Genomic DNA, 27540 nt, shown 5'->3' with positions numbered 1-27540 from the left:
GTGCATAAAGTTGCACCTTGTGTTTGAAGGTTTAAATTATTTCAGGCTTGCATGGAGGTAGACGTTTCTGAGTAACTTTTATTCATTTCTTAAAAGCCTATACTGTCAGGATGGCCGAGAGGTCTAAGGCGCTGTGTTTAGGCCACAGTCTCCTTTGGAGGCGTGGGTTCGAATCCCACTTCTGACATGCCTTTTGGAGATTTAATCTCCTTTATCAGGTTAACATCTGATGGAAGTTGCATCTGTTGGTCTTCACTTGGCACGTTATTCCGTTCTCCTCTTGTCAAGAGAGATGGGGTTTCTCATATATTTAGGTTCTATAACGTCTTGCTGACAAAGCGCAATCCTTACCAAATGAGCATAGGACCCATGTAAGAGGTCATCTGGAAGAGTCATGCTCTTGTATGCCCTGGCCAGACGGGCCCTGCAAATTTGGAAGAATGCCATGCATCTGGTAGACAACTGGACTCCAGCACACTTACAGCAATTTCCTTAGGGCTTTGATCAGGGGCTGCTTAAATTTGCATACTCCACCCTATGTTGTGACTTTGAGATCCCTTGTTGAAATTGCTTTAGCCAGCCAAGAGGTGGCTATTGTCTCAATTTCAAAGCAGCTTTGAGCCGTTCAAGTGGCTGGTGAATAGCACTTTCTCTTTGTTCGCCTCAAAGTTCTAAAGAGTTCTCCATAGGTCCTGCTCTGTACAGATTGTTCAAAGATCTGTTGGAAGTGCATATAATAGGATAAATAAATTGAGGGCATTCCTTTTCAGTACCTCACCTGCATGGCTGTCTGGCCTCTGGAAGATGCTGGGAAAGCAAGTCAGGATGGCCGAGTGGTCTAAGGCGCTGCGTTCAGGTCGCAGTCTCCTCTGGAGGTGTGGGTTCAAATCCCACTTCTGACAGTCCTGTGTATACTCTAAATTTTTTCTTGAGAAATATGATCATTTCCCTCGCAGTGGCTTATAGGATTGTCTTCTTGGAAGAGTGCAGTGAGTTTTTTTCTTGCTCTAGCCACTATTGGCCTAAGCTCTGTGCATTTTTTGGTTCCTAATATCTTTCTCACCCTTTAGATGAAAAAGAACCATGGGGTCAGGATGGCCGAGTGGTCTAAGGCGCTGCGTTAAGGCCGCAGTCTCTCCTGGAGGCGTGGGTTCAAATCCCACTTCTGACAAAACTTGAATTCCATTTTCTCTCTCAGTTCCTTTAGAATCTCAGCTAAAAATTGGCAATGTAAATAATATCTGAATAAGTACCAAACTTCAGTTTCAACTGCAAATGCATTTGCCCTATTCTATCTTTAACGTTAATGTAATATTCTTCTAGCACTCGTGGTGTTTTATATTTGTTTTGTGGGGTACTTTAAAAATCTTTTTTATGAAAGAAATGGGTTACATTAAGTCTTGTGATGTTTTAGGTTTACAATAAGGAGGTTTTAAATTTTATGTCACGTCATTTTCAGATGCTTCATTCAAGAGATGTTTCCACTATAGAATGCAGAGCAAGGGCAAAAATACAAGTGATAGAGCAAGTGAGTGAGAAGGAGTGTTGTGGAAGGAGAGAATGAAACAAAGACAGAGTGAGTGAATAGCAGGGAGGCATAGAAGAGGAGTCTAGTAGTGCAGGAGACCTGCTTTTCCCTGCTCTTGACCTCCCACCCATCCCCAAACAACCACAAACATACCTTCTGTGCAAAGTTGGTATGCAGATTTTCACGCCTCAGCAAGTGAGGGTGAGTCCCAGGCCAGGGGCTAAAGAGCAAAAGAGTGCCTGTGCTCAGACTTTCCCTGCTAGGGATAGTTTATCTGGAACAAGGCCTACTCTCTTGTATCCAGCAAGGATCTAGAAATCCTGCATGAATCTGCAAGGCACATTGGCAGCATAAATTTGCATAAACTGCCCCACCTATTGCCTTCCTACTTCCTGTGCTGTAGTTGTTTGTGTAGAGAGAGAGGTCGCAGGCAAGGAAATGTTGTGAGTCGGATACAGGACCCTAAATAGCTGGTGAGAGGTATGTGGTGTTCTAAAAGCATGAAAACTGTATACCTGTGAAATAAAGTGCTTTCGTATGTGTTCTTCTGTGTTTATTGTCCTGTGCATAAAGTTGCACCTTGTGTTTGAAGGTTTAAATTATTTCAGGCTTGCATGGAGGTAGACGTTTCTGAGTAACTTTTATTCATTTCTTAAAAGCCTATACTGTCAGGATGGCCGAGAGGTCTAAGGCGCTGTGTTTAGACCACAGTCTCCTTTGGAGGCGTGGGTTCGAATCCCACTTCTGACATGCCTTTTGGAGATTTAATCTCCTTTATCAGGTTAACATCTGATGGAAGTTGCATCTGTTGGTCTTCACTTGGCACGTTATTGCGTTCTCCTCTTGTCAAGAGAGATGGGGTTTCTCATATATTTAGGTTCTATAACGTCTTGCTGACAAAGCGCAATCCTTACCAAATGAGCATAGGACCCATGTAAGAGGTCATCTGGAATAGTCATGCTCTTGTATGCACTGGCCAGACGGGCCCTGCAAATTTGGAAGAATGCCATGCATCTGGTAGACAACTGGACTCCAGCACACTTACAGCAATTTCCTTAGGGCTTTGATCAGGGGCTGCTTAAAATTGCATACTCCACCCTATGTTGTGACTTTGAGATCCCTTGTTGAAATTGCTTTAGCCAGCCAAGAGGTGGCTATTGTCTCAATTTCAAAGCAGCTTTGAGCCGTTCAAGTGGCTGGTGAATAGCACTTTCTCTTTGTTCGCCTCAAAGTTCTAAAGAGTTCTCCATAGGTCCTGCTCTGTACAGATTGTTCAAAGATCTGTTGGAAGTGCATATAATAGGATAAATAAATTGAGGGCATTCCTTTTCAGTACCTCACCTGCATGGCTGTCTGGCCTCTGGAAGATGCTGGGAAAGAAAGTCAGGATGGCCGAGTGGTCTAAGGCGCTGCGTTCAGGTCGCAGTCTCCTCTGGAGGCGTGGGTTCAAATCCCACTTCTGACAGTCCTGTGTTTACTCTAATTATTTTCTTGAGAAATATGATCATTTCCCTCGCAGTGGCTTATAGGATTGTCTTCTTGGAAGAGTGCAGTGAGTTTTTTTCTTGCTCTAGCCACTATTGGCCTCAGCTCTGTGCATTTTTTGGTTCCTAATATCTTTCTCACCCTTTAGATGAAAAAGCAGCATGGGTCAGGATGGCCGAGTGGTCTAAGGCGCTGCGTTAAGGCCGCAGTCTCTCCTGGAGGCGTGGGTTCGAATCCCACTTCTGACAAAACTTGAATTCCATTTTCTCTCTCAGTTCCTTTAGAATCTCAGCTAAAAATTGGCAATGTAAATAATATCTGAATAAGTACCAAACTTCAGTTTCAACTGCAAATGCATTTGCCCTATTCTATCTTTAACGTTAATGTAATATTCTTCTAGCACTCGTGGTGTTTTATATTTCTTTTGTGGGGTACTTTAAAAATCTTTTTTATGAAAGAAATGGGTTACATTAAGTCTTGTGATGTTTTAGGTTTCCAATAAGGAGGTTTTAAATTTTATGTCACGTCATTTTCAGATGCTTCATTCAAGAGATGTTTCCACTATAGAATGCAGAGCAAGGGCAAAAATACAAGTGATAGAGCGAGTGAGTGAGAAGGAGTGTTGTGGAAGGAGAGAATGAAACAAAGACAGAGTGAGTGAATGGCAGGGAGGCATAGAAGAGGAGTCTAGTAGTGAAGGAGACCTGCTTTTCCCTGCTCTTGACCTCCCACCCATCCCCAAACAACCACAAACATACCTTCTGTGCAAAGTTGGTATGCAGAATTTCACGCCTCAGCAAGTGAGGGTGAGTCCCAGGCCAGGGGCTAAAGAGCAAAAGAGTGCCTGTGCTCAGACTTTCCCTGCTAGGGATAGTTTATCTGGAACAAGGCCTACTCTCTTGTATCCAGCAAGGATCTAGAAATCCTGCATGAATCTGCAAGGCACATTGGCAGCATAAATTTGCATAAACTGCCCCACCTATTGCCTTCCTACTTCCTGTGCTGTAGTTGTTTGTGTAGAGAGAGAGGTCGCAGGCAAGGAAATGTTGTGAGTCGGATACAGGACCCTAAATAGCTGGTGAGAGGTATGTGGTGTTCTAAAAGCATGAAAACTGTATACCTGTGAAATAAAGTGCTTTCGTATGTGTTCTTCTGTGTTTATTGTCCTGTGCATAAAGTTGCACCTTGTGTTTGAAGGTTTAAATTATTTCAGGCTTGCATTGAGGTAGACGTTTCTGAGTAACTTTTATTCATTTCTTAAAAGCATATACTGTCAGGATGGCCGAGAGGTCTAAGGCGCTGTGTTTAGGCCACAGTCTCCTTTGGAGGCGTGGGTTCGAATCCCACTTCTGACATGCCTTTTGGAGATTTAATCTCCTTTATCAGGTTAACATCTGATGGAAGTTGCATCTGTTGGTCTTCACTTGGCACGTTATTCCGTTCTCCTCTTGTCAAGAGAGATGGGGTTTCTCATATATTTAGGTTCTATAACGTCTTGCTGACAAAGCGCAATCCTTACCAAATGAGCATAGGACCCATGTAAGAGGTCATCTGGAAGAGTCATGCTCTTGTATGCCCTGGCCAGACGGGCCCAGCAAATTTGGAAGAATGCCATTCATCTGGTAGACAACTGGACTCCAGCACACTTACAGCAATTTCCTCAGGGCTTTGATCAGGGGCTGCTTAAATTTGCATACTCCACCCTATGTTGTGACTTTGAGATCCCTTGTTGAAATTGCTTTAGCCAGCCAAGAGGTGGCTATTGTCTCAATTTCAAAGCAGCTTTGAGCCGTTCAAGTGGCTGGTGAATAGCACTTTCTCTTTGTTCGCCTCAAAGTTCTAAAGAGTTCTCCATAGGTCCTGCTCTGTACAGATTGTTCAAAGATCTGTTGGAAGTGCATATAGTAGGATAAATAAATTGAGGGCATTCCTTTTCAGTACCTCACCTGCATTGCTGTCTGGCCTCTGGAAGATGCTGGGAAAGCAAGTCAGGATGGCCGAGTGGTCTAAGGCGCTGCGTTCAGGTCGCGGTCTCCTCTGGAGGCGTGGGTTCAAATCCCACTTCTGACAGTCCTCTGTTTACTCTAATTTTTTTCTTGAGAAATATGATCATTTCCCTCGCAGTGGCTTATAGGATTGTCTTCTTGGAAGAGTGCAGTGAGTTTTTTTCTTGCTCTAGCCACTATTGGCCTAAGCTCTGTGCATTTTTTGGTTCCTAATATCTTTCTCACCCTTTAGATGAAAATGCAGCATGGGGTCAGGATGGCCGAGTGGTCTAAGGCGCTGCGTTAAGGCCGCAGTCTCTCCTGGAGGCGTGGGTTCGAAACCCACTTCTGACAAAACTTGAATTCCATTTTCTCTCTCAGTTCCTTTAGAATCTCAGCTAAAAATTGGCAATGTAAATAATATCTGAATAAGTACCAAACTTCAGTTTCAACTGCAAATGCATTTGCCCTATTCTATCTTTAACGTTAATGTAATATTCTTCTAGCACTCGTGGTGTTTTATATTTGTTTTGTGGGGTACTTTAAAAATCTTTTTTATGAAAGAAATGGGTTACATTAAGTCTTGTGATGTTTTAGGTTTCCAATAAGGAGGTTTTAAATTTTATGTCACGTCATTTTCAGATGCTTCATTCAAGAGATGTTTCCACTATAGAATGCAGAGCAAGGGCAAAAATACAAGTGATAGAGCGAGTGAGTGAGAAGGAGTGTTGTGGAAGGAGAGAATGAAACAAAGACAGAGTGAGTGAACGGCAGGGAGGCATAGAAGAGTAGTCTAGTAGTGAAGGAGACCTGCTTTTCCCTGCTCTTGACCTCCCACCCATCCCCAAACAACCACAAACATACCTTCTGTGCAAAGTTGGTATGCAGAATTTCACGCCTCAGCAAGTGAGGGTGAGTCCCAGGCCAGGGGCTAAAGAGCAAAAGAGTGCCTGTGCTCAGACTTTCCCTGCTAGGGATAGTTTATCTGGAACAAGGCCTACTCTCTTGTATCCAGCAAGGATCTAGAAATCCTGCATGAATCTGCAAGGCACATTGGCAGCATAAATTTGCATAAACTGCCCCACCTATTGCCTTCCTACTTCCTGTGCTGTAGTTGTTTGTGTAGAGAGAGAGGTCGCAGGCAAGGAAATGTTGTGAGTCGGATACAGGACCCTAAATAGCTGGTGAGAGGTATGTGGTGTTCTAAAAGCATGAAAACTGTATACCTGTGAAATAAAGTGCTTTCGTATGTGTTCTTCTGTGTTTATTGTCCTGTGCATAAAGTTGCACCTTGTGTTTGAAGGTTTAAATTATTTCAGGCTTGCATGGAGGTAGACGTTTCTGAGTAACTTTTATTCATTTCTTAAAAGCCTATACTGTCAGGATGGCCGAGAGGTCTAAGGTGCTGTGTTTAGGCCACAGTCTCCTTTGGAGGCGTGGGTTCGAATTCCACTTCTGACATTCCTTTTGGAGATTTAATCTCCTTTATCAGGTTAACATCTGATGGAAGTTGCATCTGTTGGTCTTCACCTGGCACGTTATTCCGTTCTCCTCTTGTCAAGAGAGATGGGGTTTCTCATATATTTAGGTTCTATAACGTCTTGCTGACAAAGCGCAATCCTTACCAAATGAGCATAGGACCCATGTAAGAGGTCATCTGGAAGAGTCATGCTCTTGTATGCCCTGGCCAGACGGGCCCTGCAAATTTGGAAGAATGCCATGCATCTGGTAGACAACTGGACTCCAGCACACTTACAGCAATTTCCTTAGGGCTTTGATCAGGGGCTGCTTAAATTTGCATACTCCACCCTATGTTGTGACTTTGAGATCCCTTGTTGTAATTGCTTTAGCCAGCCAAGAGGTGGCTATTGTCTCAATTTCAAAGCAGCTTTGAGCCGTTCAAGTGGCTGGTGAATAGCACTTTCTCTTTGTTCGCCTCAAAGTTCTAAAGAGTTCTCCATAGGTCCTGCTCTGTACAGATTGTTCAAAGATCTGTTTGAAGTGCATATAATAGGATAAATAAATTGAGGGCATTCCTTTTCAGTACCTCACCTGCATGGCTGTCTGGCCTCTGGAAGATGCTGGGAAAGCAAGTCAGGATGGCCGAGTGGTCTAAGGCGCTGCGTTCAGGTCGCAGTCTCCTCTGGAGGCGTGGGTTCAAATCCCACTTCTGACAGTCCTGTGTTTACTCTAATTATTTTCTTGAGAAATATGATCATTTCCCTCGCAGTGGCTTATAGGATTGTCTTCTTGGAAGAGTGCAGTGAGTTTTTTTCTTGCTCTAGCCACTATTGGCCTCAGCTCTGTGCATTTTTTGGTTCCTAATATCTTTCTCACCCTTTAGATGAAAAAGCAGCATGGGGTCAGGATGGCCGAGTGGTCTAAGGCGCTGCGTTAAGGCCGCAGTCTCTCCTGGAGGCGTGGGTTCGAATCCCACTTCTGACAAAACTTGAATTCCATTTTCTCTCTCAGTTCCTTTAGAATCTCAGCTAAAAATTGGCAATGTAAATAATATCTGAATAAGTACCAAACTTCAGTTTCAACTGCAAATGCATTTGCCCTATTCTATCTTTAACGTTAATGTAATATTCTTCTAGCACTCGTGGTGTTTTATATTTGTTTTGTGGGGTACTTTAAAAATCTTTTTTATGAAAGAAATGGGTTACATTAAGTCTTGTGATGTTTTAGGTTTCCAATAAGGAGGTTTTAAATTTTATGTCACGTCATTTTCAGATGCTTCATTCAAGAGATGTTTCCACTATAGAATGCAGAGCAAGGGCAAAAATACAAGTGATAGAGCGAGTGAGTGAGAAGGAGTGTTGTGGAAGGAGAGAATGAAACAAAGACAGAGTGAGTGAACGGCAGGGAGGCATAGAAGAGTAGTCTAGTAGTGAAGGAGACCTGCTTTTCCCTGCTCTTGACCTCCCACCCATCCCCAAACAACCACAAACATACCTTCTGTGCAAAGTTGGTATGCAGAATTTCATGCCTCAGCAAGTGAGGGTGAGTCCCAGGCCAGGGGCTAAAGAGCAAAAGAGTGCCTGTGCTCAGACTTTCCCTGCTAGGGATAGTTTATCTGGAACAAGGCCTACTCTCTTGTATCCAGCAAGGATCTAGAAATCCTGCATGAATCTGCAAGGCACATTGGCAGCATAAATTTGCATAAACTGCCCCACCTATTGCCTTCCTACTTCCTGTGCTGTAGTTGTTTGTGTAGAGAGAGAGGTCCCAGGCAAGGAAATGTTGTGAGTCGGATACAGGACCCTAAATAGCTGGTGAGAGGTATGTGGTGTTCTAAAAGCATGAAAACTGTATACCTGTGAAATAAAGTGCTTTCGTATGTGTTCTTCTGTGTTTATTGTCCTGTGCATAAAGTTGCACCTTGTGTTTGAAGGTTTAAATTATTTCAGGCTTGTATGGAGGTAGACGTTTCTGAGTAACTTTTATTCATTTCTTAAAAGCCTATACTGTCAGGATGGCCGAGAGGTCTAAGGCGCTGTGTTTAGGCCACAGTCTCCTTTGGAGGCGTGGGTTCGAATCCCACTTCTGACATGCCTTTTGGAGATTTAATCTCCTTTATCAGGTTAACATCTGATGGAAGTTGCATCTGTTGGTCTTCACTTCGCACGTTATTCCGTTCTCCTCTTGTCAAGAGAGATGGGGTTTCTCATATATTTAGGTTCTATAACGTCTTGCTGACAAAGCGCAATCCTTACCAAATGAGCATAGGACCCATGTAAGAGGTCATCTGGAATAGTCATGCTCTTGTATGCCCTGGCCAGACGGGCCCTGCAAATTTGGAAGAATGCCATGCATCTGGTAGACAACTGGACTCCAGCACACTTACAGCAATTTCCTTAGGGCTTTGATCAGGGGCTGCTAAAATTTAGATACTCCACCCTATGTTGTGACTTTGAGATCCCTTGTTGAACTTGCTTTAGCCAGCCAAGAGGTGGCTATTGTCTCAATTTCAAAGCAGCTTTGAGCCGTTCAAGTGGCTGGTGAATAGCACTTTCTCTTTGTTCGCCTCAAAGTTCTAAAGAGTTCTCCATATGTCCTGCTCTGTACAGATTGTTCAAAGATCTGTTGGAAGTGCATATAATAGGATAAATAAATTGAGGGCATTCCTTTTCAGTACCTCACCTGCATGGCTGTCTGGCCTCTGGAAGATGCTGGGAAAGCAAGTCAGGATGGCCGAGTGGTCTAAGGCGCTGCGTTCAGGTCGCAGTCTCCTCTGGAGGCGTGGGTTCAAATCCCACTTCTGACAGTCCTGTGTTTACTCTAATTTTTTTCTTGAGAAATATGATCATTTCCCTCGCAGTGGCTTATAGGATTGTCTTCTTGGAAGAGTGCAGTGAGTTTTTTTCTTGCTCTAGCCACTATTGCCCTCAGCTCTGTGCATTTTTTGGTTCCTAATATCTTTCTCACCCTTTAGATGAAAAAGCAGCATGGGGTCAGGATGGCCGAGTGGTCTAAGGCGCTGCGTTAAGGCCGCAGTCTCTCCTGGAGGCGTGGGTTCGAATCCCACTTCTGACAAAACTTGAATTCCATTTTCTCTCTCAGTTCCTTTAGAATCTCAGCTAAAAATTGGCAATGTAAATAATATCTGAATAAGTACCAAACTTCAGTTTCAACTGCAAATGCATTTGCCCTAGTCTATCTTTAACGTTAATGTAATATTCTTCTAGCACTCGTGGTGTTTTATATTTCTTTTGTGGGGTACTTTAAAAATCTTTTTTATGAAAGAAATGGGTTACATTAAGTCTTGTGATGTTTTAGGTTTCCAATAAGGAGGTTTTAAATTTTATGTCACGTCATTTTCAGATGCTTCATTCAAGAGCTGTTTCCACTATAGAATGCAGAGCAAGGGCAAAAATACAAGTGATAGAGTGAGTGAGTGAGAAGGAGTGTTGTGGAAGGAGAGAATGAAACAAAGACAGAGTGAGTGAATGGCAGGGTGGCATAGAAGAGGAGTCTAGTAGTGAAGGAGACCTGCTTTTCCCTGCTCTTGACCTCCCACCCATCCCCAAACAACCACAAACATACCTTCTGTGCAAAGTTGGTATGCAGATTTTCACGCCTCAGCAAGTGAGGGTGAGTCCCAGGCCAGGGGCTAAAGAGCAAAAGAGTGCCTGTGCTCAGACTTTCCCTGCTAGGGATAGTTTATCTGGAACAAGTCCTTCTCTCTTGTATCCAGCAAGGATCTAGAAATCCTGCATGAATCTGCAAGGCACATTGGCAGCATAAATTTGCATAAACTGCCCCACCTTTTGCCTTCCTACTTCCTGTGCTGTAGTTGTTTGTGTAGAGAGAGAGGTCGCAGGCAAGGAAATGTTGTGAGTCGGATACAGGACCCTAAATAGCTGGTGAGAGGTATGTGGTGTTCTAAAAGCATGAAAACTGTATACCTGTGAAATAAAGTGCTTTCGTACGTGTTCTTCTGTGTTTATTGTCCTGTGCATAAAGTTGCACCTTGTGTTTGAAGGTTTAAATTATTTCAGGCTTGCATGGAGGTAGACGTTTCTGAGTAACTTTTATTCATTTCTTAAAAGCCTATACTGTCAGGATGGCCGAGAGGTCTAAGGTGCTGTGTTTAGGCCACAGTCTCCTTTGGAGGCGTGGGTTCGAATCCCACTTCTGACATGCCTTTTGGAGATTTAATCTCCTTTATCAGGTTAACATCTGATGGAAGTTGCATCTGTTGGTCTTCACCTGGCACGTTATTCCGTTCTCCTCTTGTCAAGAGAGATGGGGTTTCTCATATATTTAGGTTCTATAACGTCTTGCTGACAAAGCGCAATCCTTACCAAATGAGCATAGGACCCATGTAAGAGGTCATCTGGAAGAGTCATGCTCTTGTATGCCCTGGCCAGACGGGCCCTGCAAATTTGGAAGAATGCCATGCATCTGGTAGACAACTGGACTCCAGCACACTTACAGCAATTTCCTTAGGGCTTTGATCAGGGGCTGCTTAAATTTGCATACTCCACCCTATGTTGTGACTTTGAGATCCCTTGTTGAAATTGCTTTAGCCAGCCAAGAGGTGGCTATTGTCTCAATTTCAAAGCAGCTTTGAGCCATTCAAGTGGCTGGTGAATAGCACTTTCTCTTTGTTCGCCTCAAAGTTCTAAAGAGTTCTCCATAGGTCCTGCTCTGTACAGATTGTTCAAAGATCTGTTGGAAGTGCATATAATAGGATAAATAAATTGAGGGCATTCCTTTTCAGTACCTTACCTGCATGGCTGTCTGGCCTCTGGAAGATGCTGGAAAAGCAAGTCAGGATGGCCGAGTGGTCTAAGGCGCTGCGTTCAGGTCGCAGTCTCCTCTGGAGGCGTGGGTTCAAATCCCACTTCTGACAGTCCTGTGTTTACTCTAATTTTTTTCTTGAGAAATATGATCATTTCCCTCGCAGTGGCTTATAGGATTGTCTTCTTGGAAGAGTGCAGTGAGTTTTTTTCTTGCCCTAGCCACTATTGGCCTAAGCTCTGTGCATTTTTTGATTCCTAATATCTTTCTCACCCTTTAGATGACAAAGCAGCATGGGGTCAGGATGGCCGAGTGGTCTAAGGTGCTGCGTTAAGGCTGCAGTCTCTCCTGGAGGCATGGGTTCGAATCCCACTTCTGACAAAACTTGAATTCCATTTTCTCTCTCAGTTCCTTTAGAATCTCAGCTAAAAATTGGCAATGTAAATAATATCTGAATAAGTACCAAACTTCAGTTTCAACTGCAAATGCATTTGCCCTATTCTATCTTTAACATTAATGTAATATTCTTCTAGCACTCGTGGTGTTTTATATTTGTTTTGTGGGGTACTTTAAAAATCTTTTTTATGAAAGAAATGGGTTACATTAAGTCTTGTGATGTTTTAGGTTTCCAATAAGGAGGTTTTAAATTTTATGTCACGTCATTTTCAGATGCTTCATTCAAGAGATGTTTCCACTATAGAATGCAGAGCAAGGGCAAAAATACAAGTGATAGAGCGAGTGAGTGAGAAGGAGTGTTGTGGAAGGAGAGAATGAAACAAAGACAGAGTGAGTGAACGGCAGGGAGGCATAGAAGAGGAGTCTAGTAGTGAAGGAGACCTGCTTTTCCCTGCTCTTGACCTCCCACCCATCCCCAAACAACCACAAACATACCTTCTGTGCAAAGTTGGTATGCAGAATTTCACGCCTCAGCAAGTGAGGGTGAGTCCCAGGCCAGGGGCTAAAGAGCAAAAGAGTGCCTGTGCTCAGACTTTCCCTGCTAGGGATAGTTTATCTGGAACAAGGCCTACTCTCTTGTATCCAGCAAGGATCTAGAAATCCTGCATGAATCTGCAAGGCACATTGGCAGCATAAATTTGCATAAACTGCCCCACCTATTGCCTTCCTACTTCCTGTGCTGTAGTTGTTTGTGTAGAGAGAGAGGTCGCAGGCAAGGAAATGTTGTGAGTCGGATACAGGACCCTAAATAGCTGGTGAGAGGTATGTGGTGTTCTAAAAGCATGAAAACTGTATACCTGTGAAATAAAGTGCTTTCGTATGTGTTCTTCTGTGTTTATTGTCCTGTGCATAAAGTTGCACCTTGTGTTTGAAGGTTTAAATTATTTCAGGCTTGCATTGAGGTAGACGTTTCTGAGTAACTTTTATTCATTTCTTAAAAGCATATACTGTCAGGATGGCCGAGAGGTCTAAGGCGCTGTGTTTAGGCCACAGTCTCCTTTGGAGGCGTGGGTTTGAATTCCACTTCTGACATTCCTTTTGGAGATTTAATCTCCTTTATCAGGTTAACATCTGATGGAAGTTGCATCTGTTGGTCTTCACCTGGCACGTTATTCCGTTCTCCTCTTGTCAAGAGAGATGGGGTTTCTCATATATTTAGGTTCTATAACGTCTTGCTGACAAAGCGCAATCCTTACCAAATGAGCATAGGACCCATGTAAGAGGTCATCTGGAAGAGTCATGCTCTTGTATGCCCTGGCCAGACGGGCCCTGAAAATTTGGAAGAATGCCATGCATCTGGTAGACAACTGGACTCCAGCACACTTACAGCAATTTCCTTAGGGCTTTGATCAGGGGCTGCTTAAATTTGCATACTCCACCCTATGTTGTGACTTTGAGATCCCTTGTTGAAATTGCTTTAGCCAGCCAAGAGGTGGCTATTGTCTCAATTTCAAAGCAGCTTTGAGCCGTTCAAGTGGCTGGTGAATAGCACTTTCTCTTTGTTCGCCTCAAAGTTCTAAAGAGTTCTCCATAGGTCCTGCTGTACAGATTGTTCAAAGATCTGTTGGAAGTGCATATAATAGGATAAATAAATTGAGGGCATTCCTTTTCAGTACCTCACCTGCATGGCTGTCTGGCCTCTGGAAGATGCTGGGAAAGCAAGTCAGGATGGCCGAGTGGTCTAAGGCGCTGCCTTCAGGTCGCAGTCTCCTCTGGAGGCGTGGGTTCAAATCCCACTTCTGACAGTCCTGTGTTTACTCTAATTTTTTTCTTGAGAAATATGATCATTTCCCTCGCAGTGGCTTATAGGATTGTCTTCTTGGAAGAGTGCAGTGAGTATTTTTCTTGCTCTAGCCACTATTGGCCTAAGCTCTGTGCATTTTTTGGTTCCTAATATCTTTCTCACCCTTTCGATGAAAAAGCAGCATGGGGTCAGGATGGCCGAGTGGTCTAAGGCGCTGCGTTAAGGCCGCAGTCTCTCCTGGAGGCGTGGGTTCAAATCCCACTTCTGACAAAACTTGAATTCCATTTTCTCTCTCAGTTCCTTTAGAATCTCAGCTAAAAATTGGCAATGTAAATAATATCTGAATAAGTACCAAATTTCAGTTTCAACTGCAAATGCATATGCCCTATTCTATCTTTAACGTTAATGTAATATTCTTCTAGCACTCGTGGTGTTTTATATTTGTTTTGTGGGGTACTTTAAAAATCTTTTTTATGAAAGAAATGGGTTACATTAAGTCTTGTGATGTTTTAGGTTTCCAATAAGGAGGTTTTAAATTTTATGTCACGTCATTTTCAGATGCTTCATTCAAGAGATGTTTCCACTATAGAATGCAGAGCAAGGGCAAAAATACAAGTGATAGAGTGAGTGAGTGAGAAGGAGTGTTGTGGAAGGAGAGAATGAAACAAAGGCAGAGTGAGTGAACGGCAGGGAGGCATAGAAGAGGAGTCTAGTAGTGAAGGAGACCTGCTTTTCCCTGCTCTTGACCTCCCACCCATCCCCAAACATACCTTCTGTGCAAAGTTGGTATGCAGAATTTCACGCCTCAGCAAGTGAGGGTGAGTCCCAGGCCAGGGGCTAAAGAGCAAAAGAGTGCCTGTGCTCAGACTTTCCCTGCTAGGGATAGTTTATCTAGAACAAGGCCTACTCTCTTGTATCCAGCAAGGATCTAGAAATCCTGCATGAATCTGCAAGGCACATTGGCAGCATAAATTTGCATAAACTGCCCCACCTATTGCCTTCCTACTTCCTGTGCTGTAGTTGTTTGTGTAGAGAGAGAGGTCGCAGGCAAGGAAATGTTGTGAGTCGGATACAGAACCCTAAATAGCTGGTGAGAGGTATGTGGTGTTCTAAAAGCATGAAAACTGTATACCTGTGAAATAAAGTGCTTTCGTATGTGTTCTTCTGTGTTTATTGTCCTGTGCATAAAGTTGCACCTTGTGTTTGAAGGTTTAAATTATTTCAGGCTTGCATGGAGGTAGACGTTTCTGAGTAACTTTTATTCATTTCTTAAAAGCCTATACTGTCAGGATGGCCGAGAGGTCTAAGGCGCTGTGTTTAGGCCACAGTCTCCTTTGGAGGCGTGGGTTCGAATCCCACTTCTGACATGCCTTTTGGAGATTTAATCTCCTTTATCAGGTTAACATCTGATGGAAGTTGCATCTGTTGGTCTTCACTTGGCACGTTATTCCGTTCTCCTCTTGTCAAGAGAGATGGGGTTTCTCATATATTTAGGTTCTATAACGTCTTGCTGACAAAGCGCAATCCTTACCAAATGAGCATAGGACCCATGTAAGAGGTCATCTGGAAGAGTCATGCTCTTGTATGCCCTGGCCAGACGGGCCCAGCAAATTTGGAAGAATGCCATTCATCTGGTAGACAACTGGACTCCAGCACACTTACAGCAATTTCCTCAGGGCTTTGATCAGGGGCTGCTTAAATTTGCATACTCCACCCTATGTTGTGACTTTGAGATCCCTTGTTGAAATTGCTTTAGCCAGCCAAGAGGTGGCTATTGTCTCAATTTCAAAGCAGCTTTGAGCCGTTCAAGTGGCTGGTGAATAGCACTTTCTCTTTGTTCGCCTCAAAGTTCTAAAGAGTTCTCCATAGGTCCTGCTCTGTACAGATTGTTCAAAGATCTGTTGGAAGTGCATATAATAGGATAAATAAATTGAGGGCATTCCTTTTCAGTACCTCACCAGCATGGCTGTCTGGCCTCTGGAAGATGCTTGGTAAGCAAGTCAGGATGGCCGAGTGGTCTAAGGCGCTGCGTTCAGGTCGCAGTCTCCTCTGGAGGCGTGGGTTCAAATCCCACTTCTGACAGTCCTGTGTTTACTCTAATTTTTTTCTTGAGAAATATGATCATTTCCCTCGCAGTGGCTTAAAGGATTGTCTTCTTGGAAGAGTGCAGTGAGTTTTTTTCTTGCTCTAGCCACTATTGGCCTAAGCTCTGTGCATTTTTTGGTTCCTAATATCTTTCTCACCCTTTCGATGAAAAAGCAGCATGGGGTCAGGATGGCCGAGTGGTCTAAGGCACTGCGTTAAGGCCGCAGTCTCTCCTGGAGGCGTGGGTTCGAATCCCACTTCTGACAAAACTTGAATTCCATTTTCTCTCTCAGTTCCTTTAGAATCTCAGCTAAAAATTGGCAATGTAAATAATATCTGAATAAGTACCAAACTTCAGTTTCAACTGCAAATGCATTTGCCCTATTCTATCTTTAACGTTAATGTAATATTCTTCTAGCACTCGTGGTGTTTTATATTTGTTTTGTGGGGTACTTTAAAAATCTTTTTTATGAAAGAAATGGGTTACATTAAGTCTTGTGATGTTTTAGGTTTCCAATAAGGAGGTTTTAAATTTTATGTCACGTCATTTTCAGATGCTTCATTCAAGAGATGTTTCCACTATAGAATGCAGAGCAAGGGCAAAAATACAAGTGATAGAGCGAGTGAGTGAGAAGGAGTGTTGTGGAAGGAGAGAATGAAACAATGACAGAGTGAGTGAATGGCAGGGAGGCATAGAAGAGGAGTCTAGTAGTGAAGGAGACCTGCTTTTCCCTGCTCTTGACCTCCCACCCATCCCCAAACAACCACAAACATACCTTCTGTGCAAAGTTGGTATGCAGAATTTCACGCCTCAGCAAGTGAGGGTGAGTCCCAGGCCAGGGGCTAAAGAGCAAAAGAGTGCCTGTGCTCAGACTTTCCCTGCTAGGGATAGTTTATCTGGAACAAGGCCTACTCTCTTGTATCCAGCAAGGATCTAGAAATCCTGCATGAATCTGCAAGGCACATTGGCAGCATAAATTTGCATAAACTGCCCCACCTATTGCCTTCCTACTTCCTGTGCTGTAGTTGTTTGTGTAGAGAGAGAGGTCGCAGGCAAGGAAATGTTGTGAGTCGGATACAGGACCCTAAATAGCTGGTGAGAGGTATGTGGTGTTCTAAAAGCATGAAAACTGTATACCTGTGAAATAAAGTGCTTTCGTATGTGTTCTTCTGTGTTTATTGTCCTGTGCATAAAGTTGCACCTTGTGTTTGAAGGTTTAAATTATTTCAGGCTTGCATTGAGGTAGACGTTTCTGAGTAACTTTTATTCATTTCTTAAAAGCATATACTGTCAGGATGGCCGAGAGGTCTAAGGCGCTGTGTTTAGGCCACAGTCTCCTTTGGAGGCGTGGGTTCGAATCCCACTTCTGACATGCCTTTTGGAGATTTAATCTCCTTTATCAGGTTAACATCTGATGGAAGTTGCATCTGTTGGTCTTCACTTGGCACGTTATTCCGTTCTCCTCTTGTCAAGAGAGATTGGGTTTCTCATATATTTAGGTTCTATAACGTCTTGCTGACAAAGCGCAATCCTTACCAAATGAGCATAGGACCCATGTAAGAGGTCATCTGGAAAAGTCATGCTCTTGTATGCCCTGGCCAGACGGGCCCAGCAAATTTGGAAGAATGCCATTCATCTGGTAGACAACTGGACTCCAGCACACTTACAGCAATTTCCTTAGGGCTTTGATCAGGGGCTGCTTAAATTGGCATACTCCACCCTATGTTGTGACTTTGAGATCCCTTGTTGAAATTGCTTTAGCCAGCCAAGAGGTGGCTATTGTCTCAATTTCAAAGCAGCTTTGAGCCGTTCAAGTGGCTGGTGAATAGCACTTTCTCTTTGTTCGCCTCAAAGTTCTAAAGAGTTCTCCATAGGTCCTGCTCTGTACAGATTGTTCAAAGATCTGTTGGAAGTGCATATAATAGGATAAATAAATTGAGGGCATTCCTTTTCAGTACCTCACCTGCATGGCTGTCTGGCCTCTGGAAGATGCTGTGAAAGCAAGTCAGGATGGCCGAGTGGTCTAAGGCGCTGCGTTCAGGTCGCAGTCTCTCCTGGAGGCGTGGGTTCAAATCCCACTTCTGACAGTCCTCTGTTTACTCTAATTTTTTTCTTGAGAAATATGATCATTTCCCTCGCAGTGGCTTATAGGATTGTCTTCTTGGAAGAGTGCAGTGAGTTTTTTTCTTGCTCTAGCCACTATTGGCCTAAGCTCTGTGCATTTTTTGGTTCCTAATATCTTTCTCACCCTTTAGATGAAAAAGAAGCATGGGGTCAGGATGGCCGAGTGGTCTAAGGCGTTGCGTTAAGGCCGCAGTCTCTCCTGGAGGCGTGGGTTCGAATCCCACTTCTGACAAAACTTGAATTCCATTTTCTCTTTCAGTTCCTTTAGAATCTCAGCTAAAAATTGGCAATGTAAATAATATCTGAATAAGTACCAAACTTCTGTTTCAACTGCAAATGCATTTGCCCTATTCTATCTTTAACGTTAATGTAATATTCTTCTAGCACTCGTGGTGTTTTATATTTGTTTTGTGGGGTACTTTAAAAATCTTTTTTATGAAAGAAATGGGTTACATTAAGTCTTGTGATGTTTTAGGTTTCCAATAAGGAGGTTTTAAATTTTATGTCACGTCATTTTCAGATGCTTCATTCAAGAGATGTTTCCACTATAGAATGCAGAGCAAGGGCAAAAATACAAGTGATAGAGCGAGTGAGTGAGAAGGAGTGTTGTGGAAGGAGAGAATGAAACAAAGACAGAGTGAGTGAACGGCAGGGAGGCATAGAAGAGTAGTCTAGTAGTGAAGGAGACCTGCTTTTCCCTGCTCTTGACCTCCCACCCATCCCCAAACAACCACAAACATACCTTCTGTGCAAAGTTGGTATGCAGAATTTCACGCCTCAGCAAGTGAGGGTGAGTCCCAGGCCAGGGTCTAAAGAGCAAAAGAGTGCCTGTGCTCAGACTTTCCCTGCTAGGGATAGTTTATCTGGAACAAGGCCTACTCTCTTGTATCCAGCAAGGATCTAGAAATCCTGCATGAATCTGCTAGGCACATTGGCAGCATAAATTTGCATAAACTGCCCCACCTATTGCCTTCCTACTTCCTGTGCTGTAGTTGTTTGTGTAGAGAGAGAGGTCGCAGGCAAGGAAATGTTGTGAGTCGGATACAGGACCCTAAATAGCTGGTGAGAGGTATGTGGTGTTCTAAAAGCATGAAAACTGTATACCTGTGAAATAAAGTGCTTTCGTATGTGTTCTTCTGTGTTTATTGTCCTGTGCATAAAGTTGCACCTTGTGTTTGAAGGTTTAAATTATTTCAGGCTTGCATGGAGGTAGACGTTTCTGAGTAACTTTTATTCATTTCTTAAAAGCCTATACTGTCAGGATGGCCGAGAGGTCTAAGGCGCTGTGTTTAGGCCACAGTCTCCTTTGGAGGCGTGGGTTCGAATCCCACTTCTGACATGCCTTTTGGAGATTTAATCTCCTTTATCAGGTTAACATCTGATGGAAGTTGCATCTGTTGGTCTTCACTTGGCACGTTATTCCGTTCTCCTCTTGTCAAGAGAGATGGGGTTTCTCATATATATAGGTTCTATAACGTCTTGCTGACAAAGCGCAATCCTTACCAAATGAGCATAGGACCCATGTAAGAGGTCATCTGGAAGAGTCATGCTCTTGTATGCCCTGGCCAGACGGGCCCTGCAAATTTGGAAGAATGCCATGCATCTGGTAGGCAACTGGACTCCAGCACACTTACAGCAATTTCCTTAGGGCTTTGATCAGGGGCTGCTTAAATTTGCATACTCCACCCTATGTTGTGACTTTGAGATCCCTTGTTGAAATTGCTTTAGCCCGCCAAGAGGTGGCTATTGTCTCAATTTCAAAGCAGCTTTGAGCCGTTCAAGTGGCTGGTGAATAGCACTTTCTCTTTGTTCACCTCAAAGTTCTAAAGAGTTCTCCATAGGTCCTGCTCTGTACAGATTGTTCAAAGATCTGTTGGAAGTGCATATGCTAGGATAAATAAATTGAGGTCATTCCTTTTCAGTACCTCACCTGCATGGCTGTCTGGCCTCTGGAAGATGCTGGGAAAGCAAGTCAGGATGGCCGAGTGGTCTAAGGCGCTGCGTTCAGGTCGCAGTCTCCTCTGGAGGCGTGGGTTCAAATCCCACTTCTGACAGTCCTGTGTTTACTCTAATTATTTTCTTGAGAAATATGATCATTTCCCTCGCAGTGGCTTATAGGATTGTCTTCTTGGAAGAGTGCAGTGAGTTTTTTTCTTGCTCTAGCCACTATTGGCCTAAGCTCTGTGCATTTTTTGGTTCCTAATATCTTTCTCACCCTTTAGATGAAAAAGCAGCATGGGGTGAGGCTGGCCGAGTGGTCTAAGGCGCTGCGTTAAGGCCGCAGTCTCTCCTGGAGGCGTTGGTTCAAATCCCACTTCTGACAAAACTTGAATTCCATTTTCTTTCTCAGTTCCTTTAGAATCTCAGCCAAAAATTGGCAATGTAAATAATATCTGAATAAGTACCAAACTTCAGTTTCAACTGCAAATGCATTTGCCCTATTCTATCTTTAACGTTAATGTAATATTCTTCTAGCACTCGTGGTGTTTTATATTTCTTTTGTGGGGTACTTTAAAAATCTTTTTTATGAAAGAAATGGGTTACATTAAGTCTTGTGATGTTTTAGGTTTCCAATAAGGAGGTTTTAAATTTTATGTCACATCATTTTCAGATGCTTCATTCAAGAGATGTTTCCACTATAGAATGCAGAGCAAGGGCAAAAATACAAGTGATAGAGCGAGTGAGTGAGAAGGAGTGTTGTGGAAGGACAGATTGAAACAAAGACAGAGTGAGTGAACGGCAGGGAGGCATAGAAGAGTAGTCTAGTAGTGAAGGAGACCTGCTTTTCCCTGCTCTTGACCTCCCACCCATCCCCAAACAACCACAAACATACCTTCTGTGCAAAGTTGGTATGCAGAATTTCACGCCTCAGCAAGTGAGGGTGAGTCCCAGGCCAGGGGCTAAAGAGCAAAAGAGTGCCTGTGCTCAGACTTTCCCTGCTAGGGATAGTTTATCTGGAACAAGGCCTACTCTCTTGTATCCAGCAAGGATCTAGAAATCCTGCATGAATCTGCAAGGCACATTGGCAGCATAAATTTGCATAAACTGCCCCACCTATTGCCTTCCTACTTCCTGTGCTGTAGTTGATTGTGTAGAGAGAGAGGTCGCAGGCAAGGAAATGTTGTGAGTCGGATACAGGACCCTAAATAGCTGGTGAGAGGTATGTGGTGTTCTAAAAGCATGAAAACTGTATACCTGTGAAATAAAGTGCTTTCGTATGTGTTCTTCTGTGTTTATTGTCCTGTGCATAAAGTTGCACCTTGTGTTTGAAGGTTTAAATTATTTCAGGCTTGCATGGAGGTAGACGTTTCTGAGTAACTTTTATTCATTTCTTAAAAGCCTATACTGTCAGGATGGCCGAGAGGTCTAAGGCGCTGTGTTTAGGCCACAGTCTCCTTTGGAGGCGTGGGTTCGAATCCCACTTCTGACATGCCTTTTGGAGATTTAATCTCCTTTATCAGGTTAACATCTGATGGAAGTTGCATCTGTTGGTCTTCACTTGGCACGTTATTCCGTTCTCCTCTTGTCAAGAGAGATGGGGTTTCTCATATATTTAGGTTCTATAACGTCTTGCTGACAAAGCGCAATCCTTACCAAATGAGCATAGGACCCATGTAAGAGGTCATCTGGAAGAGTCATGCTCTTGTATGCCCTGGCCAGACGGGCCCTGCAAATTTGGAAGAATGCCATGCATCTGGTAGACAACTGGACTCCAGCACACTTACAGCAATTTCCTTAGGGCTTTGATCAGGGGCTGCTTAAATTTGCATACTCCACCCTATGTTGTGACTTTGAGATCCCTTGTTGAAATTGCTTTAGCCAGCCAAGAGGTGGCTATTGTCTCAATTTCAAAGCAGCTTTGAGCCGTTCAAGTGGCTGGTGAATAGCACTTTCTCTTTGTTCGCCTCAAAGTTCTAAAGAGTTCTCCATAGGTCCTGCTCTGTACAGATTGTTCAAAGATCTGTTGGAAGTGCATATAATAGGATAAATAAATTGAGGGCATTCCTTTTCAGTACCTCACCTGCATGGCTGTCTGGCCTCTGGAAGATGCTGGGAAAGCAAGTCAGGATGGCCGAGTGGTCTAAGGCGCTGCGTTCAGGTCGCAGTCTCCTCTGGAGGTGTGGGTTCAAATCCCACTTCTGACAGTCCTGTGTATACTCTAAATTTTTTCTTGAGAAATATGATCATTTCCCTCGCAGTGGCTTATAGGATTGTCTTCTTGGAAGAGTGCAGTGAGTTTTTTTCTTGCTCTAGCCACTATTGGCCTAAGCTCTGTGCATTTTTTGGTTCCTAATATCTTTCTCACCCTTTAGATGAAAAAGAACCATGGGGTCAGGATGGCCGAGTGGTCTAAGGCGCTGCGTTAAGGCCGCAGTCTCTCCTGGAGGCGTGGGTTCAAATCCCACTTCTGACAAAACTTGAATTCCATTTTCTCTCTCAGTTCCTTTAGAATCTCAGCTAAAAATTGGCAATGTAAATAATATCTGAATAAGTACCAAACTTCAGTTTCAACTGCAAATGCATTTGCCCTATTCTATCTTTAACGTTAATGTAATATTCTTCTAGCACTCGTGGTGTTTTATATTTGTTTTGTGGGGTACTTTAAAAATCTTTTTTATGAAAGAAATGGGTTACATTAAGTCTTGTGATGTTTTAGGTTTACAATAAGGAGGTTTTAAATTTTATGTCACGTCATTTTCAGATGCTTCATTCAAGAGATGTTTCCACTATAGAATGCAGAGCAAGGGCAAAAATACAAGTGATAGAGCAAGTGAGTGAGAAGGAGTGTTGTGGAAGGACAGAATGAAACAAAGACAGAGTGAGTGAATGGCAGGGAGGCATAGAAGAGGAGTCTAGTAGTGCAGGAGACCTGCTTTTCCCTGCTCTTGACCTCCCACCCATCCCCAAACAACCACAAACATACCTTCTGTGCAAAGTTGGTATGCAGATTTTCACGCCTCAGCAAGTGAGGGTGAGTCCCAGGCCAGGGGCTAAAGAGCAAAAGAGTGCCTGTGCTCAGACTTTCCCTGCTAGGGATAGTTTATCTGGAACAAGGCCTACTCTCTTGTATCCAGCAAGGATCTAGAAATCCTGCATGAATCTGCAAGGCACATTGGCAGCATAAATTTGCATAAACTGCCCCACCTATTGCCTTCCTACTTCCTGTGCTGTAGTTGTTTGTGTAGAGAGAGAGGTCGCAGGCAAGGAAATGTTGTGAGTCGGATACAGGACCCTAAATAGCTGGTGAGAGGTATGTGGTGTTCTAAAAGCATGAAAACTGTATACCTGTGAAATAAAGTGCTTTCGTATGTGTTCTTCTGTGTTTATTGTCCTGTGCATAAAGTTGCACCTTGTGTTTGAAGGTTTAAATTATTTCAGGCTTGCATGGAGGTAGACGTTTCTGAGTAACTTTTATTCATTTCTTAAAAGCCTATACTGTCAGGATGGCCGAGAGGTCTAAGGCGCTGTGTTTAGACCACAGTCTCCTTTGGAGGCGTGGGTTCGAATCCCACTTCTGATATGCCTTTTGGAGATTTAATCTCCTTTATCAGGTTAACATCTGATGGAAGTTGCATCTGTTGGTCTTCACTTGGCACGTTATTGCGTTCTCCTCTTGTCAAGAGAGATGGGGTTTCTCATATATTTAGGTTCTATAACGTCTTGCTGACAAAGCGCAATCCTTACCAAATGAGCATAGGACCCATGTAAGAGGTCATCTGGAATAGTCATGCTCTTGTATGCACTGGCCAGACGGGCCCTGCAAATTTGGAAGAATGCCATGCATCTGGTAGACAACTGGACTCCAGCACACTTACAGCAATTTCCTTAGGGCTTTGATCAGGGGCTGCTTAAAATTGCATACTCCACCCTATGTTGTGACTTTGAGATCCCTTGTTGAAATTGCTTTAGCCAGCCAAGAGGTGGCTATTGTCTCAATTTCAAAGCAGCTTTGAGCCGTTCAAGTGGCTGGTGAATAGCACTTTCTCTTTGTTCGCCTCAAAGTTCTAAAGAGTTCTCCATAGGTCCTGCTCTGTACAGATTGTTCAAAGATCTGTTGGAAGTGCATATAATAGGATAAATAAATTGAGGGCATTCCTTTTCAGTACCTCACCTGCATGGCTGTCTGGCCTCTGGAAGATGCTGGGAAAGAAAGTCAGGATGGCCGAGTGGTCTAAGGCGCTGCGTTCAGGTCGCAGTCTCCTCTGGAGGCGTGGGTTCAAATCCCACTTCTGACAGTCCTGTGTTTACTCTAATTATTTTCTTGAGAAATATGATCATTTCCCTCGCAGTGGCTTATAGGATTGTCTTCTTGGAAGAGTGCAGTGAGTTTTTTTCTTGCTCTAGCCACTATTGGCCTCAGCTCTGTGCATTTTTTGGTTCCTAATATCTTTCTCACCCTTTAGATGAAAAAGCAGCATGGGTCAGGATGGCCGAGTGGTCTAAGGCGCTGCGTTAAGGCCGCAGTCTCTCCTGGAGGCGTGGGTTCGAATCCCACTTCTGACAAAACTTGAATTCCATTTTCTCTCTCAGTTCCTTTAGAATCTCAGCTAAAAATTGGCAATGTAAATAATATCTGAATAAGTACCAAACTTCAGTTTCAACTGCAAATGCATTTGCCCTATTCTATCTTTAACGTTAATGTAATATTCTTCTAGCACTCGTGGTGTTTTATATTTCTTTTGTGGGGTACTTTAAAAATCTTTTTTATGAAAGAAATGGGTTACATTAAGTCTTGTGATGTTTTAGGTTTCCAATAAGGAGGTTTTAAATTTTATGTCACGTCATTTTCAGATGCTTCATTCAAGAGATGTTTCCACTATAGAATGCAGAGCAAGGGCAAAAATACAAGTGATAGAGCGAGTGAGTGAGAAGGAGTGTTGTGGAAGGAGAGAATGAAACAAAGACAGAGTGAGTGAATGGCAGGGAGGCATAGAAGAGGAGTCTAGTAGTGAAGGAGACCTGCTTTTCCCTGCTCTTGACCTCCCACCCATCCCCAAACAACCACAAACATACCTTCTGTGCAAAGTTGGTATGCAGAATTTCACGCCTCAGCAAGTGAGGGTGAGTCCCAGGCCAGGGGCTAAAGAGCAAAAGAGTGCCTGTGCTCAGACTTTCCCTGCTAGGGATAGTTTATCTGGAACAAGGCCTCTCTTGTATCCAGCAAGGATCTAGAAATCCTGCATGAATCTGCAAGGCACATTGGCAGCATAAATTTGCATAAACTGCCCCACCTATTGCCTTCCTACTTCCTGTGCTGTAGTTGTTTGTGTAGAGAGAGAGGTCGCAGGCAAGGAAATGTTGTGAGTCGGATACAGGACCCTAAATAGCTGGTGAGAGGTATGTGGTGTTCTAAAAGCATGAAAACTGTATACCTGTGAAATAAAGTGCTTTCGTATGTGTTCTTCTGTGTTTATTGTCCTGTGCATAAAGTTGCACCTTGTGTTTGAAGGTTTAAATTATTTCAGGCTTGCATTGAGGTAGACGTTTCTGAGTAACTTTTATTCATTTCTTAAAAGCATATACTGTCAGGATGGCCGAGAGGTCTAAGGCGCTGTGTTTAGGCCACAGTCTCCTTTGGAGGCGTGGGTTCGAATCCCACTTCTGACATGCCTTTTGGAGATTTAATCTCCTTTATCAGGTTAACATCTGATGGAAGTTGCATCTGTTGGTCTTCACTTGGCACGTTATTCCGTTCTCCTCTTGTCAAGAGAGATGGGGTTTCTCATATATTTAGGTTCTATAACGTCTTGCTGACAAAGCGCAATCCTTACCAAATGAGCATAGGACCCATGTAAGAGGTCATCTGGAAGAGTCATGCTCTTGTATGCCCTGGCCAGACGGGCCCAGCAAATTTGGAAGAATGCCATTCATCTGGTAGACAACTGGACTCCAGCACACTTACAGCAATTTCCTCAGGGCTTTGATCAGGGGCTGCTTAAATTTGCATACTCCACCCTATGTTGTGACTTTGAGATCCCTTGTTGAAATTGCTTTAGCCAGCCAAGAGGTGGCTATTGTCTCAATTTCAAAGCAGCTTTGAGCCGTTCAAGTGGCTGGTGAATAGCACTTTCTCTTTGTTCGCCTCAAAGTTCTAAAGAGTTCTCCATAGGTCCTGCTCTGTACAGATTGTTCAAAGATCTGTTGGAAGTGCATATAGTAGGATAAATAAATTGAGGGCATTCCTTTTCAGTACCTCACCTGCATTGCTGTCTGGCCTCTGGAAGATGCTGGGAAAGCAAGTCAGGATGGCCGAGTGGTCTAAGGCGCTGCGTTCAGGTCGCGGTCTCCTCTGGAGGCGTGGGTTCAAATCCCACTTCTGACAGTCCTCTGTTTACTCTAATTTTTTTCTTGAGAAATATGATCATTTCCCTCGCAGTGGCTTATAGGATTGTCTTCTTGGAAGAGTGCAGTGAGTTTTTTTCTTGCTCTAGCCACTATTGGCCTAAGCTCTGTGCATTTTTTGGTTCCTAATATCTTTCTCACCCTTTAGATGAAAATGCAGCATGGGGTCAGGATGGCCGAGTGGTCTAAGGCGCTGCGTTAAGGCCGCAGTCTCTCCTGGAGGCGTGGGTTCGAAACCCACTTCTGACAAAACTTGAATTCCATTTTCTCTCTCAGTTCCTTTAGAATCTCAGCTAAAAATTGGCAATGTAAATAATATCTGAATAAGTACCAAACTTCAGTTTCAACTGCAAATGCATTTGCCCTATTCTATCTTTAACGTTAATGTAATATTCTTCTAGCACTCGTGGTGTTTTATATTTGTTTTGTGGGGTACTTTAAAAATCTTTTTTATGAAAGAAATGGGTTACATTAAGTCTTGTGATGTTTTAGGTTTCCAATAAGGAGGTTTTAAATTTTATGTCACGTCATTTTCAGATGCTTCATTCAAGAGATGTTTCCACTATAGAATGCAGAGCAAGGGCAAAAATACAAGTGATAGAGCGAGTGAGTGAGAAGGAGTGTTGTGGAAGGAGAGAATGAAACAAAGACAGAGTGAGTGAACGGCAGGGAGGCATAGAAGAGTAGTCTAGTAGTGAAGGAGACCTGCTTTTCCCTGCTCTTGACCTCCCACCCATCCCCAAACAACCACAAACATACCTTCTGTGCAAAGTTGGTATGCAGAATTTCACGCCTCAGCAAGTGAGGGTGAGTCCCAGGCCAGGGGCTAAAGAGCAAAAGAGTGCCTGTGCTCAGACTTTCCCTGCTAGGGATAGTTTATCTGGAACAAGGCCTACTCTCTTGTATCCAGCAAGGATCTAGAAATCCTGCATGAATCTGCAAGGCACATTGGCAGCATAAATTTGCATAAACTGCCCCACCTATTGCCTTCCTACTTCCTGTGCTGTAGTTGTTTGTGTAGAGAGAGAGGTCGCAGGCAAGGAAATGTTGTGAGTCGGATACAGGACCCTAAATAGCTGGTGAGAGGTATGTGGTGTTCTAAAAGCATGAAAACTGTATACCTGTGAAATAAAGTGCTTTCGTATGTGTTCTTCTGTGTTTATTGTCCTGTGCATAAAGTTGCACCTTGTGTTTGAAGGTTTAAATTATTTCAGGCTTGCATGGAGGTAGACGTTTCTGAGTAACTTTTATTCATTTCTTAAAAGCCTATACTGTCAGGATGGCCGAGAGGTCTAAGGTGCTGTGTTTAGGCCACAGTCTCCTTTGGAGGCGTGGGTTCGAATTCCACTTCTGACATTCCTTTTGGAGATTTAATCTCCTTTATCAGGTTAACATCTGATGGAAGTTGCATCTGTTGGTCTTCACCTGGCACGTTATTCCGTTCTCCTCTTGTCAAGAGAGATGGGGTTTCTCATATATTTAGGTTCTATAACGTCTTGCTGACAAAGCGCAATCCTTACCAAATGAGCATAGGACCCATGTA

The 27540-nt window shown here is 43.4% G+C and overlaps 33 non-coding genes across 33 annotated transcripts; all 33 read left to right on the top strand.

Moving 5' to 3' along the window:
• Positions 1 to 104: 104 nt before the first annotated feature.
• On the top strand, positions 105 to 187 carry TRNAL-UAG (transfer RNA leucine (anticodon UAG)). The gene has a single exon. It is a non-coding gene; the product is annotated as a tRNA-Leu (tRNA).
• Positions 188 to 819: 632 nt separating this feature from the next.
• TRNAL-CAG (transfer RNA leucine (anticodon CAG)) lies at positions 820 to 902 on the top strand. Its single transcript has one exon. It is a non-coding gene; the product is annotated as a tRNA-Leu (tRNA).
• A 186-nt stretch (positions 903 to 1088) lies between these two features.
• Positions 1089 to 1171, top strand: TRNAL-AAG (transfer RNA leucine (anticodon AAG)). The gene has a single exon. It is a non-coding gene; the product is annotated as a tRNA-Leu (tRNA).
• Positions 1172 to 2195: 1024 nt separating this feature from the next.
• Positions 2196 to 2278, top strand: TRNAL-UAG (transfer RNA leucine (anticodon UAG)). The gene has a single exon. It is a non-coding gene; the product is annotated as a tRNA-Leu (tRNA).
• Positions 2279 to 2910: 632 nt separating this feature from the next.
• On the top strand, positions 2911 to 2993 carry TRNAL-CAG (transfer RNA leucine (anticodon CAG)). The gene has a single exon. It is a non-coding gene; the product is annotated as a tRNA-Leu (tRNA).
• Positions 2994 to 3178: 185 nt separating this feature from the next.
• Positions 3179 to 3261, top strand: TRNAL-AAG (transfer RNA leucine (anticodon AAG)). Its single transcript has one exon. It is a non-coding gene; the product is annotated as a tRNA-Leu (tRNA).
• Positions 3262 to 4285: 1024 nt separating this feature from the next.
• TRNAL-UAG (transfer RNA leucine (anticodon UAG)) lies at positions 4286 to 4368 on the top strand. The gene has a single exon. It is a non-coding gene; the product is annotated as a tRNA-Leu (tRNA).
• A 632-nt stretch (positions 4369 to 5000) lies between these two features.
• On the top strand, positions 5001 to 5083 carry TRNAL-CAG (transfer RNA leucine (anticodon CAG)). The gene has a single exon. It is a non-coding gene; the product is annotated as a tRNA-Leu (tRNA).
• Positions 5084 to 5269: 186 nt separating this feature from the next.
• Positions 5270 to 5352, top strand: TRNAL-AAG (transfer RNA leucine (anticodon AAG)). The gene has a single exon. It is a non-coding gene; the product is annotated as a tRNA-Leu (tRNA).
• A 1739-nt stretch (positions 5353 to 7091) lies between these two features.
• Positions 7092 to 7174, top strand: TRNAL-CAG (transfer RNA leucine (anticodon CAG)). The gene has a single exon. It is a non-coding gene; the product is annotated as a tRNA-Leu (tRNA).
• Positions 7175 to 7360: 186 nt separating this feature from the next.
• TRNAL-AAG (transfer RNA leucine (anticodon AAG)) lies at positions 7361 to 7443 on the top strand. The gene has a single exon. It is a non-coding gene; the product is annotated as a tRNA-Leu (tRNA).
• Positions 7444 to 8467: 1024 nt separating this feature from the next.
• Positions 8468 to 8550, top strand: TRNAL-UAG (transfer RNA leucine (anticodon UAG)). The gene has a single exon. It is a non-coding gene; the product is annotated as a tRNA-Leu (tRNA).
• A 632-nt stretch (positions 8551 to 9182) lies between these two features.
• Positions 9183 to 9265, top strand: TRNAL-CAG (transfer RNA leucine (anticodon CAG)). Its single transcript has one exon. It is a non-coding gene; the product is annotated as a tRNA-Leu (tRNA).
• Positions 9266 to 9451: 186 nt separating this feature from the next.
• On the top strand, positions 9452 to 9534 carry TRNAL-AAG (transfer RNA leucine (anticodon AAG)). The gene has a single exon. It is a non-coding gene; the product is annotated as a tRNA-Leu (tRNA).
• A 1024-nt stretch (positions 9535 to 10558) lies between these two features.
• Positions 10559 to 10641, top strand: TRNAL-UAG (transfer RNA leucine (anticodon UAG)). The gene has a single exon. It is a non-coding gene; the product is annotated as a tRNA-Leu (tRNA).
• A 632-nt stretch (positions 10642 to 11273) lies between these two features.
• TRNAL-CAG (transfer RNA leucine (anticodon CAG)) lies at positions 11274 to 11356 on the top strand. The gene has a single exon. It is a non-coding gene; the product is annotated as a tRNA-Leu (tRNA).
• A 2275-nt stretch (positions 11357 to 13631) lies between these two features.
• On the top strand, positions 13632 to 13714 carry TRNAL-AAG (transfer RNA leucine (anticodon AAG)). Its single transcript has one exon. It is a non-coding gene; the product is annotated as a tRNA-Leu (tRNA).
• A 1014-nt stretch (positions 13715 to 14728) lies between these two features.
• Positions 14729 to 14811, top strand: TRNAL-UAG (transfer RNA leucine (anticodon UAG)). Its single transcript has one exon. It is a non-coding gene; the product is annotated as a tRNA-Leu (tRNA).
• A 632-nt stretch (positions 14812 to 15443) lies between these two features.
• Positions 15444 to 15526, top strand: TRNAL-CAG (transfer RNA leucine (anticodon CAG)). The gene has a single exon. It is a non-coding gene; the product is annotated as a tRNA-Leu (tRNA).
• A 186-nt stretch (positions 15527 to 15712) lies between these two features.
• Positions 15713 to 15795, top strand: TRNAL-AAG (transfer RNA leucine (anticodon AAG)). Its single transcript has one exon. It is a non-coding gene; the product is annotated as a tRNA-Leu (tRNA).
• A 1024-nt stretch (positions 15796 to 16819) lies between these two features.
• TRNAL-UAG (transfer RNA leucine (anticodon UAG)) lies at positions 16820 to 16902 on the top strand. Its single transcript has one exon. It is a non-coding gene; the product is annotated as a tRNA-Leu (tRNA).
• A 901-nt stretch (positions 16903 to 17803) lies between these two features.
• On the top strand, positions 17804 to 17886 carry TRNAL-AAG (transfer RNA leucine (anticodon AAG)). The gene has a single exon. It is a non-coding gene; the product is annotated as a tRNA-Leu (tRNA).
• A 1024-nt stretch (positions 17887 to 18910) lies between these two features.
• Positions 18911 to 18993, top strand: TRNAL-UAG (transfer RNA leucine (anticodon UAG)). The gene has a single exon. It is a non-coding gene; the product is annotated as a tRNA-Leu (tRNA).
• A 632-nt stretch (positions 18994 to 19625) lies between these two features.
• TRNAL-CAG (transfer RNA leucine (anticodon CAG)) lies at positions 19626 to 19708 on the top strand. Its single transcript has one exon. It is a non-coding gene; the product is annotated as a tRNA-Leu (tRNA).
• A 1293-nt stretch (positions 19709 to 21001) lies between these two features.
• On the top strand, positions 21002 to 21084 carry TRNAL-UAG (transfer RNA leucine (anticodon UAG)). The gene has a single exon. It is a non-coding gene; the product is annotated as a tRNA-Leu (tRNA).
• A 632-nt stretch (positions 21085 to 21716) lies between these two features.
• On the top strand, positions 21717 to 21799 carry TRNAL-CAG (transfer RNA leucine (anticodon CAG)). Its single transcript has one exon. It is a non-coding gene; the product is annotated as a tRNA-Leu (tRNA).
• A 186-nt stretch (positions 21800 to 21985) lies between these two features.
• TRNAL-AAG (transfer RNA leucine (anticodon AAG)) lies at positions 21986 to 22068 on the top strand. Its single transcript has one exon. It is a non-coding gene; the product is annotated as a tRNA-Leu (tRNA).
• Positions 22069 to 23092: 1024 nt separating this feature from the next.
• TRNAL-UAG (transfer RNA leucine (anticodon UAG)) lies at positions 23093 to 23175 on the top strand. Its single transcript has one exon. It is a non-coding gene; the product is annotated as a tRNA-Leu (tRNA).
• A 632-nt stretch (positions 23176 to 23807) lies between these two features.
• Positions 23808 to 23890, top strand: TRNAL-CAG (transfer RNA leucine (anticodon CAG)). The gene has a single exon. It is a non-coding gene; the product is annotated as a tRNA-Leu (tRNA).
• A 185-nt stretch (positions 23891 to 24075) lies between these two features.
• On the top strand, positions 24076 to 24158 carry TRNAL-AAG (transfer RNA leucine (anticodon AAG)). Its single transcript has one exon. It is a non-coding gene; the product is annotated as a tRNA-Leu (tRNA).
• A 1021-nt stretch (positions 24159 to 25179) lies between these two features.
• TRNAL-UAG (transfer RNA leucine (anticodon UAG)) lies at positions 25180 to 25262 on the top strand. Its single transcript has one exon. It is a non-coding gene; the product is annotated as a tRNA-Leu (tRNA).
• A 632-nt stretch (positions 25263 to 25894) lies between these two features.
• TRNAL-CAG (transfer RNA leucine (anticodon CAG)) lies at positions 25895 to 25977 on the top strand. Its single transcript has one exon. It is a non-coding gene; the product is annotated as a tRNA-Leu (tRNA).
• A 186-nt stretch (positions 25978 to 26163) lies between these two features.
• Positions 26164 to 26246, top strand: TRNAL-AAG (transfer RNA leucine (anticodon AAG)). The gene has a single exon. It is a non-coding gene; the product is annotated as a tRNA-Leu (tRNA).
• Positions 26247 to 27540: the final 1294 nt, after the last annotated feature.

Source organism: Triturus cristatus, chromosome 6, assembly GCF_964204655.1.
Source record: "Triturus cristatus chromosome 6, aTriCri1.1, whole genome shotgun sequence".
Classification (NCBI taxonomy): domain Eukaryota; kingdom Metazoa; phylum Chordata; class Amphibia; order Caudata; family Salamandridae; genus Triturus; species Triturus cristatus.
This window is presented reverse-complemented; position numbering and strand designations above follow the sequence as displayed.